This window comes from Aulonocara sp. 'chitande type north' Nkhata Bay, linkage group LG16, assembly GCF_057382095.1.
Source record: "Aulonocara sp. 'chitande type north' Nkhata Bay isolate Kocher_YH1m ecotype deep benthic linkage group LG16, A_spYH_male_GT1.1, whole genome shotgun sequence".
Taxonomy (NCBI): Eukaryota; Metazoa; Chordata; class Actinopteri; order Cichliformes; family Cichlidae; genus Aulonocara; species Aulonocara sp. 'chitande type north' Nkhata Bay.
The window spans coordinates 14,941,551-14,950,831 of NC_141359.1; the positions used below are offsets into that span (position 1 = coordinate 14,941,551).

At 43.0% G+C, this 9,281-nt stretch overlaps 1 pseudogene; it reads left to right on the forward strand.

Annotated features, from left to right (window-relative positions):
* Nucleotides 1-2,003: 2,003 nt before the first annotated feature.
* LOC147311166 (uncharacterized) lies at nucleotides 2,004-6,533 on the forward strand (annotated as a pseudogene).
* The last annotated feature ends 2,748 nt before the right edge of the window (nucleotides 6,534-9,281 follow it).

The following is a 9,281-nucleotide window of genomic DNA, read 5'->3' on the forward strand; positions in this document are numbered from 1 at the left end:
GAGCAGCCATGTATCAAACCATCCACCTTCCAATTAGTATGACCTGCTCTACTACTGAGCTACAGCCACCCCAAGTCTTTCCCATTGTGGATAATAGGTGTCGCTGTGGTTCACTGGAGTCCACAGCCACTCCTTCCAGACTGATAGATGTCACTGACTTTGTTTCTCATCTGTTCTTGAGTTTCTTTAGATTGTACCATGATGTGCTGCTTTTCTTTTTATGTTTTAGCCTACTTGGTTTCTTCATTCATCATGTCTGGCAGTAATCAGGCCTGAGTATGGCTAGAGAAAATTACTCATGTTTTCAAGAACTATTCATCCATTACCTTTTCATATAGGGTCAGGTAGGTTTAGATAGCTTTTTCTCTTAATAACTGAAATCAAAATTCTAAGATAAAGTGTATATATAATAATTTAACTATCATAAGTTATCTTTTTCTAACATAAAAATTCGTTTTATGATCTTAAACATGCAAGTGTCACTAATAAAACAATAAAAAATAAGAAATCAGAATGGGGGCAAATACATTTTATCAACACTGTACACGGTGTGCAACAGGCCACCTATACTTTACACCTATAGGAGCTGCTCAGCCATGACAAACTCAGGACATATTTGTTACTTAAAGTACTGACTCTGAGCCTTTATTTTTGTTGGTTATGGCTGTCAAACGTCTGGCTGTACAGTAAACACATACCGTGCACAATATCGTGTTAGTCATTTAATTACAAATGAGAAGGTAAACCAGATGCCCTAGTACTTACTTTATGTGCTTTAGTAGAATTTGTCCACTAGAGGGCAGAAATGGTTAAAGTAAAGTAAGCATGACCCTCTTAAAAATCAGAACTAAATGCCATGTGGGTGGTGTGTGTGTTTGTGAGAAATCAGTTATGCAACAGAGTTTTGGTACTAAAGTCTCACCATGGTAATGAGCATTGTGTGAAACACAGCATGTTAGCCAAATTCTGTGAAAGATTTGAGCTGTTCCCTGGTAGCGTGACCCAAATTTCTCAGTAACTGAAGCCAGAACAGTGCGGGTGATCCTCTCAAACTACAGTTTAAGGATTCTTTGTGTGTCTGTGTGGATGGACACATCTGAAAGCTCACAGCAGAAAACACATCACAATGAATTGCTTTGGTTCAATAACTTAAATGCAACAGCTCACAGTTGTGTACTGTATGTATGTGCGAGGACTGCCCATTTTGTTGCTCTCTTTTCTCTCTGTTGGAGCCAAAGGCAGTGTATCAAGCACTCTGTTTGTGTATTGATTTGGAGTGATATTTATAATGCTGCCTTAAACATATAGACACCCTGCCCATAACTTACTGTTCAACTTTGTCAAGTAATTTAAGTGGTGATGGACAAGAAGAGGTGTTTCAAAGGTGACAGGACTTTTTCAGGGCCTCACTTGCTCCTGTGAAATGAATCACAGTCATTGCATTGGCTTATTTTTGATCATGGACAGCAGGTTTGTAACTGGGAGAAAGAAAACTATATAGCACCTCAGAATTAGGTGGTCATTTTCAGACCCATTGACAATCTACAACAGCGGGCCCCAACCTTTTTTGCGCCACGGACCGGTTTATGCCCGACAATATTTTCATGGACTGGCCTTTAAGGTGTCGCAGATAAATTCAACAAAATAAAACTAGTACCGGTACCGAAAAAAAGAAAATTTATTGATAACACACTGAAAAGACCCAGGAAAACCGAGTTAACGATAAAAACAATAACAAAATAACGCTGAAAACCGATAAAAACCCTGAAAACTATACATTTCACACCTGAGCCTCAACTCTCGCGGCCCGGTACCAAACGACTCACGGACCGGTACCAGTCCGAGGCCCGGGGGTTGGGGACCGCTGGTCTACAACATGCAGAAAGATCTGGATAAACATGTCAAAGATCACCCTGCCAGTGATCAGGTACCCTGCTGGGATAATAGGCTGGCCAAAGGAGGAGATAGAAGCCACTGATATCAAGACCAAGAAGCTCCTGACCATGCATGGATGGTTTCAGCCCAAGTCCAGCACCCTGAGGCTGTACGCTAAGCAAATAGAAGGAGCCCTGGGACTGGTGAGTGTCAGAGCCACAGTCCAGGAAGAAACAACAAACATCCACGAATACATCAGGAAGATAGCCATGACTGGCTGCGTGCTCAGTGAATACCTCAGGCAGGAAAAACCCAAGAAAGAGGAGGAACCATCATGGAAGGACAGGCCCCTCCCGGTATGTAACACTGGCAGATGGAGGAGGTGGCTGACATCCAGAAATCCTACCAGTGGCTGAACAAAGCTGGACTGAAAGACAGCACAGAGGCACATAATCATGGCAGCACAGGAACAAGCTCTGAGCACAAGATCCATAGAGGCTGGGGTCTATCACACCAGGCAAGACCCCAGGTGCAGGCTGTGTAAAGATGCCCCTGAGACAATCCAGCACATAATAGCAGAGTGCAAGATGCTAGCAGGCAAGGCATACATGGAACGCCATAGCCAAGTGGCCGGCATAGTGTACAGGAACATCTGTGCCGAGTATAACCTGGAAGTCCCGAGGTCAAAATGGGAGATGCCCCCAAGGGTGGTGGAGAATGACCGAGCTAAGATCCTGTGGGACTTCCTGATACAGATGGACAAAATGGTGGTGGCGAACCAACCGGACATAGTGGTGGTAGACAAACAGAAGAAGACGGCCGTAGTGATCGATGTAGCGGTTCCGAATGACAGCAATATCAGGAAGAAGGAACACGAGAAGCTGGAGAAATACCAAGGGCTCAGAGAAGAGCTCGAGAGGATGTGGAGGGTGAAGGTAATGGTGGTCCCAGTGGTAATCAGAGCACTAGGTGCGGTGACTCTGAAGCTAGGCGAGTGGCTCCAGCAGATTGCAGGAACAACGTGGGGAGATCTCTGTCCAGAAGAGCGCAGTCCTGGGAACAGCTAAGATACTGCACAGGACCCTCAAGCTCCCAGGCCTCTGGTAGAGGACACGAGCTTAAAGGACAGGGACCTGCGCAGTATCTTAGCTGTTCCTGCGCTCTTCTGGAGATCTCCGATGTTGTTCCTGGGATATACATACAGAGAAAAACCCAACAATCATATGTCCCCCTATGAGCAAGCACTCTGGCGACAGTGGGAAGGAAAAACTTCCTTTTAACAGGAAGAAACCTCCAGCGGAACCAGGCTCACAGAGGGGCGGGGCCATCTGGTGTGACTTATTGGGGTGAGAGAAGGAAGACCAGACAAAAGACATGCTGTGGAAGAGAGCCAGAGATGAATAACAAGTATGATGCAATGCGGAGAGGTCTATTAACACATAGTAATGTATGAGGCTTGACCAGAAGAAATCAAAACATCTCTCTCCAACTCAAGAAAATGTGGTAGCCATAAACATGTTAGCCAGTTCACCAAGTAGCCTCAACTATGTAGTTATGCTATTGAAATACATGAAACATGTAACATGCTGTCTAGCATTGTCTTGAGGTAATATGCAACGCCTCATCATGTGGGAGCAGATGTTGCATATGTCCCACTGAAAATGCTACGTCCAGATGAGCAGAATCAACCTTTTGCGGCCTGTATATGTCGTTCAGCACCAGTGTTGGTCAAGTTACTTGAAAAAAGTAATCAGTAACTAATTACTGATTACTTCCCCCAAAAAGTAATCCCGTTACTTTACTGATTACTTATTTTCGAAAGTAATTAGTTACTTAATTACTTAAAATGATTAACAACCTGAATAGGTGATAAAGCGATAGATCTTTCAGCCCAATTCTATTTTTTCTGCATAATCCATCATATAAATGTAATCAAATGAAAAAGTCTCTTTTTGAAACTAGTTTTATTAGTTTTAATCTTTTAACTTTACACATGAAGCAAACATTAAATTATATGCAACACTCTCTGACTGGAAGAAATTTGTTTAACATTTAAACCTATTTTCTGCATATACCAGTCTATAAAATAAAATAGTTTTTTGTGTTTACACTCACTCTTTCAAATAAATGCACGTAAAACACAGCAGAAAATAAATCAAATCAAAGACTCAGCGGTCCTGTTGCTCTAGTTTCACCTGTATAGCAGGAGTGGGGCAGGCGGAGGTTTGCCCTGGTGCAGGTGTGTCGGTCAGTGGAAGGATCTGGCAGTTTCACATTCCCGTGGCAGCGTACTGTCGGTGCTTGCTTGGAAGTTTAGGAGTTTTTTTCGCTGTAAAAGAAGTTTTCTTCCAATGCAGTGAGCAGCGGACGCTAATGTTTTTGTCACTTTTTACGGAATCAAACTCAAAGTAAGGTCAGTACTTCCACGCTTTAAACGCTGCACGCTCATACTCTCTCCCGCACTCCTTATATTATCCATTGTTGATCTGCACAGCTGTTGCCACGAATATCGCACTCGCTTAGTCATTGTCATGAGACACTGTCGCAAAAAAAAATCACGGTTTTAATAACGCAGTAATGCAGCGTGCTTACGGGAAAGTAACAGTAATCTAATTACCTTTTTTGCAATAGTAATCCCTTACTTTTCTCGTTACTTGAAAAAGTAATCGTATTACAGTAACGCGTTACTTGTAACGTTACTTTTAACGCGTTACTGCCCATCTCTGTTCAGCACTGATGGCAGTATTCCAGATGTGCTAATGCAGGATTCAGGATTTTGAACTGGGCGCTGATAAGAAGCCAGATGGTCCCTCTCCTCTTCAGGCCATAGGATACTCTATCCACCTTTTAGAAAAAAAACAAAAACAAATTTTGGCTCTTCAGATCACTGAACAGTTTTTCACTTTGGCTGAGTGCATTTTAGTTTTGGTTGAGAGAAAGCAGCAGTGTTTTTGGGATCAGGAAAACTCTCATTTATGGATGATACGGTGAACAGTGTTCAGAGATTTCTAGATGTTTTGATGAGCCCATGTAGCAATTTGCATAACAGAATGTGTTTAATGCAGTGCCACCTGAGTGAAAATCACAGGCATTAAATATTAATTTTTGTCCCTTGAGTAGAGCAACTTCTCTACCCAAGGGACAATATCATCTATATCATTATGTAGCTGATGACATGTTCAAAGTCTTTACAATTTTATGTTGAGGAACATTATTCTGAAATTGTTCCGGGATTTTTCTTTTTGCAGCTGGTGAACCTCTGTCCAGCTTTTCTTCTGAGAAACCATGTCTCTCTTAGATGATGTTTTTTTTTACCCAGTTATGTTACTGCCCAGTTATCTTAACCACTAACTTTTCCGGCCTTTTGTTGCCCCATCCTAAAAGTCCAACAACTAATCTCCCCAGTTCTCAATTTCAGCTGTGATCAACAACCTCAATGCCATTCACCCATCTTAAGTGAACTTTTGTACACTTGTCACATTCTAGTCAACTAAAACCTTCCTTCAGCTACTTTCCTCAGGCAGAAGAAAACACAAAGAGGTTAATAAAAAAATGTATTATGAGTGCTGTTAGAAACGATACTCATATATACACATGATATCAGGCAGGGGAACCTCCCTGGAGCTCACTAAAAGGCCTTTCATAGCATTCAAAGGCACTCTGCTCTCTCAATCAATGAAAAGTAGCACCAGGCTGTGCGAGTGGAGGCCAGAGCTCGGCTTTTATACTCCGTGGTTTGATAAGGCTCTGACTCATCACCACGCAGAGTGCTGCTGGCCATCGAAACAAAGTCTGAGTCTAAAGCTTCACAGATACTATCGGATATATACTTGAATTTGAGAAAAGTTGCAGTTTAACCCATTAACCATATTATAAGTCAGACACTGTAGAAATACAGGCTAGCAGTTCCCTCGTGGTCCTGGCCATTGATGCAGCTTTTTGAGATTAGACTGTGAAGCCCTGTTTATTATGAAATATTATCTCTTTGATTTGTATTTTGCTTTGTTTTTCGTCTTCCTGTGTTCCCTTGGTCACATCCTCTTTTTGGTCTTAGTTCCAGTTTGGATTTGTTTTATTCCCTCAGTGTTCCCCGTCTTGCCTTCTTGTGTCAGTTTCCCTAGGATAAGTCCATTTAGATCTCTGCCTTTCTCCATTAGTTATAATTCTCACATCCTGTTTTATTTTCATAGTCATGTATCTCTTCTCTTTCCTTTCGTTTCTTGTATTTAATTTTAATTCCTCTTGTCTTTACATTGCTTGTTTTTTTCTGGAACTGTCGCATTCCTCTGCTTAGCCCTCAGGGCGTTTGTGTATATTATGGCGTGCTCTTTGTTACCTTCCCTTGTCTGTTCAGTTTTGCCTTGCTTTTTGGACTTTGTAAACAGCCTGAATGAACAGGTTCACATTTTCAAAAATTCAGTCTGCCTCCCAAGTCTACATTTGGGTCAAAAAAATCATAATACTACTACGCTTTGACTATAGTTGAACCCCACAGATTTGGAACTTCATGAATAACAGCAGTTGATCCTTTTTTCCTTTTCCTTTTCGTTTTAAAGGACGGTGACTCATCTTCAGAGGAACTTGCCGTGAGGGCTCCCACTGCGTGGTCCAGGAGAAGCCTCACCTCCCTGGTCACTGGTTCTCAGCTCCATATTTAACGGTTAAATATGCAGCAGCTAGCCACCTGCCTGAGCCAGATTCCACCATTTTTCCATCTTCAAAGAGGAAGCATGTTCTTGTTGCAACTGCCACAAACCTGAGCCAAAGTAAATTATGCTTCTTAAAGACCATGCCAGCTCCTCTCCACTCCCAGTGCTGAGAACGAGAAATGCCAGATCCATATCAGGTCTTCTACCTGGGCCAATGGAGACTGGGCACCTGCATGTTCCTCTGTCTCTACCTGGGTCGGCTGAGGTTGGGTCCATGCAAGTCCCTGCTCTAAAGAGGAAGAAGGAGGTCTATATATGTGCTTCAACACCACTGCACCCAATACTTTGGATTGCAATTGGTGATGGTTGATGCAGCTGCTGGAAACCCATTCCAGGACGATCTCTATCCACTGTTCTTGAGCTAAACTGAAGGCCACATGAAGTTTGAAGGTCTGTAGCGATTGACTCTGCACAAAGTTGGCAACCCCTGCGTACAAGCACCTCAGTATCCACTCACCCCGCTCTGTAATTTCATGTGACCTACTACTTTGCGACTGAGTTGCTGTTGTTCCCGATTGCTTCCACTTTAAAGACGATTAACAGTTGACTGTGGAATATTTAGTGGCAAGGTGCACAGGTAGCACCTTATCACAGTACCACAAGATCAATAAAGCCTGGAGTCCACCACACAAGGTAAGATCCAAGGTGTAGGCTGTGCAAAGATGCCCCTGAGACAATCCAGCACATAATGGCAGGGTCCAAAATGATAGCAGGAAGAGCATATGTGGAATATGTGGGATATATGTGGTCTGCATAGTATACAATAATAGCCATTCTGAGCATGGCCTGTAAATCTGAGTCCATCTGACAGACATGAAAAGGTCTGGAGAAGCTGTTGAGAATATTATGCTGGCTGTGATGTAGTTCAGTGTGACTGGTTTGGTAGTGATCAGTGATGATCTAGGGGGAAATCTCCGTAGAGGGATGCAAGGAACTCTACAGGCTAGCCAACAGAAGCCTGACTACCATCAGGTATCTGGATGGATTTCTCGTGGTACAAGACAATGCCTGGCCTTTTGTGGTGAGAGTATGTAGGCAGTTCCAGGAGGATGAAAGAATTGATACCACTTTCCTGAACTAAGTTCAATAGAAAACCTCTGGAAGGAGTTCTACAGGCTGCACCTCAGATAGTCCAGGAGCTCAGTGATGCCCAACTCCAGATTAAGAGTGTGCACCAATGTTGTCAGGGATGCATACAAGCACCTGCGGGCCAGAAACTACTCAATACCATTTTTAAGACTAGCCTGCCGCATAATTTTTCAGTGATTTTCGATATTTATTTTCTATAAAAAGATGTGGCATCCTTCTGTCCATCTGTCCATTTATTTACTTTTGCTTATCTGAGGCCAGGTGGGAGCAGCAGCCTAAGCAGACCACCCTCTCCCCTGCCACCTCCTTCATCTTATTTTGGGGAATACATAGACATTCCCAGGCCAGCCGAGAGATAATATCTCTCCAGCGTGTCCTTGCCTGCTCCAGAGCCCTCATCTCACCTCCCTCATCATATGTATAAGGGAGAAGCCAGTCACCTTTCGCAGAAAGCTCATTTCTGACATTTCTATCACAATCTCATTTGTTTAGTCACTACCCAAAGGGTAGGGATGTAGATTGGCCAGTAAATAGACAGCTTCACTTTTACGCTCAGCTCTCTGTTCACCACAATGGACTGGTACAGCAGTCACATCACTGTAAGTAAGTAAGTAAGTAAAATTGTATTTATATAGCACATCTCTAGATAAAAAAAAAATCACAAAATGCTTCACAAGGTATAAAACAAAAACAGACAAAAGTTAACAATGCAATTCTAAAAAGTTGTTATTTAAAAGTGATCACTGAGTCCGCAGATCTTAAGTTCTGAGGAAGAGAGTTCCACAGTCTGGCGGCCACAGTGGCAAAAGCTCTATCTCCCTTGGTTTTCAGCCTTGTATGCTGAACAACAAGTAGGCCCTGATCACAAGACCTCAGGGACCTACTAGGGACATAGGGCTGTAAAAGTTCAATGATGTAGGCTGGTGCTTGTCCTTGAAGAGCTTTAAATGTCAGAACCAGTATCTTAAAATGGACTCTGAATTCAACGGGGAGCCAATGCAGCTGTATAAGCAACGGTGTTACATGAGAGTACCTTGCTGCAGCATTTTGGACAATCTGCAGACGCTCCAGGGAGTTTTTGTTTAGACATGTAAACAGTGAATTACAGTAGTCCAATCGTGATGAAATGAATGCATGAATAACAATCTGTAGTCTGTCAATCTCTCAATCCCTTCTCCCCTCACTTGTGAACAACACCCTGAAGTGCATAAACTCCTTCACTTGGGGCCAGATCTCATCCCTGACCCAGAGTGGACCTGCCACCTTTTTCTGGCTTTTCTGGCTGTGGACACTCAGATTTGGAGGTGCTGATTCTCATTCCTCGCCGCTGTGAATGACTCCAGTGTGATTTGGATGCCACCTGATGAACCCTATAGAACCACATCATCTGGAAAAAGCAGAGATGGAAATCTGAGGCCACCAAAGTGGAAAATTTCTGCTACCGGGCTATGCCTAGAAAGTCTGTCTATAAAAATTATGAGCCATAGACCTTCTCAGGGACGCTGAAGAGTGTGATCCCCTGTAGCTGGAGCACACCCTCCAAACCCCCTTCTTAAAGATGGAAACTACCATCCCACACTGCCAATCTAGAGACAGTGTATTTGTAAC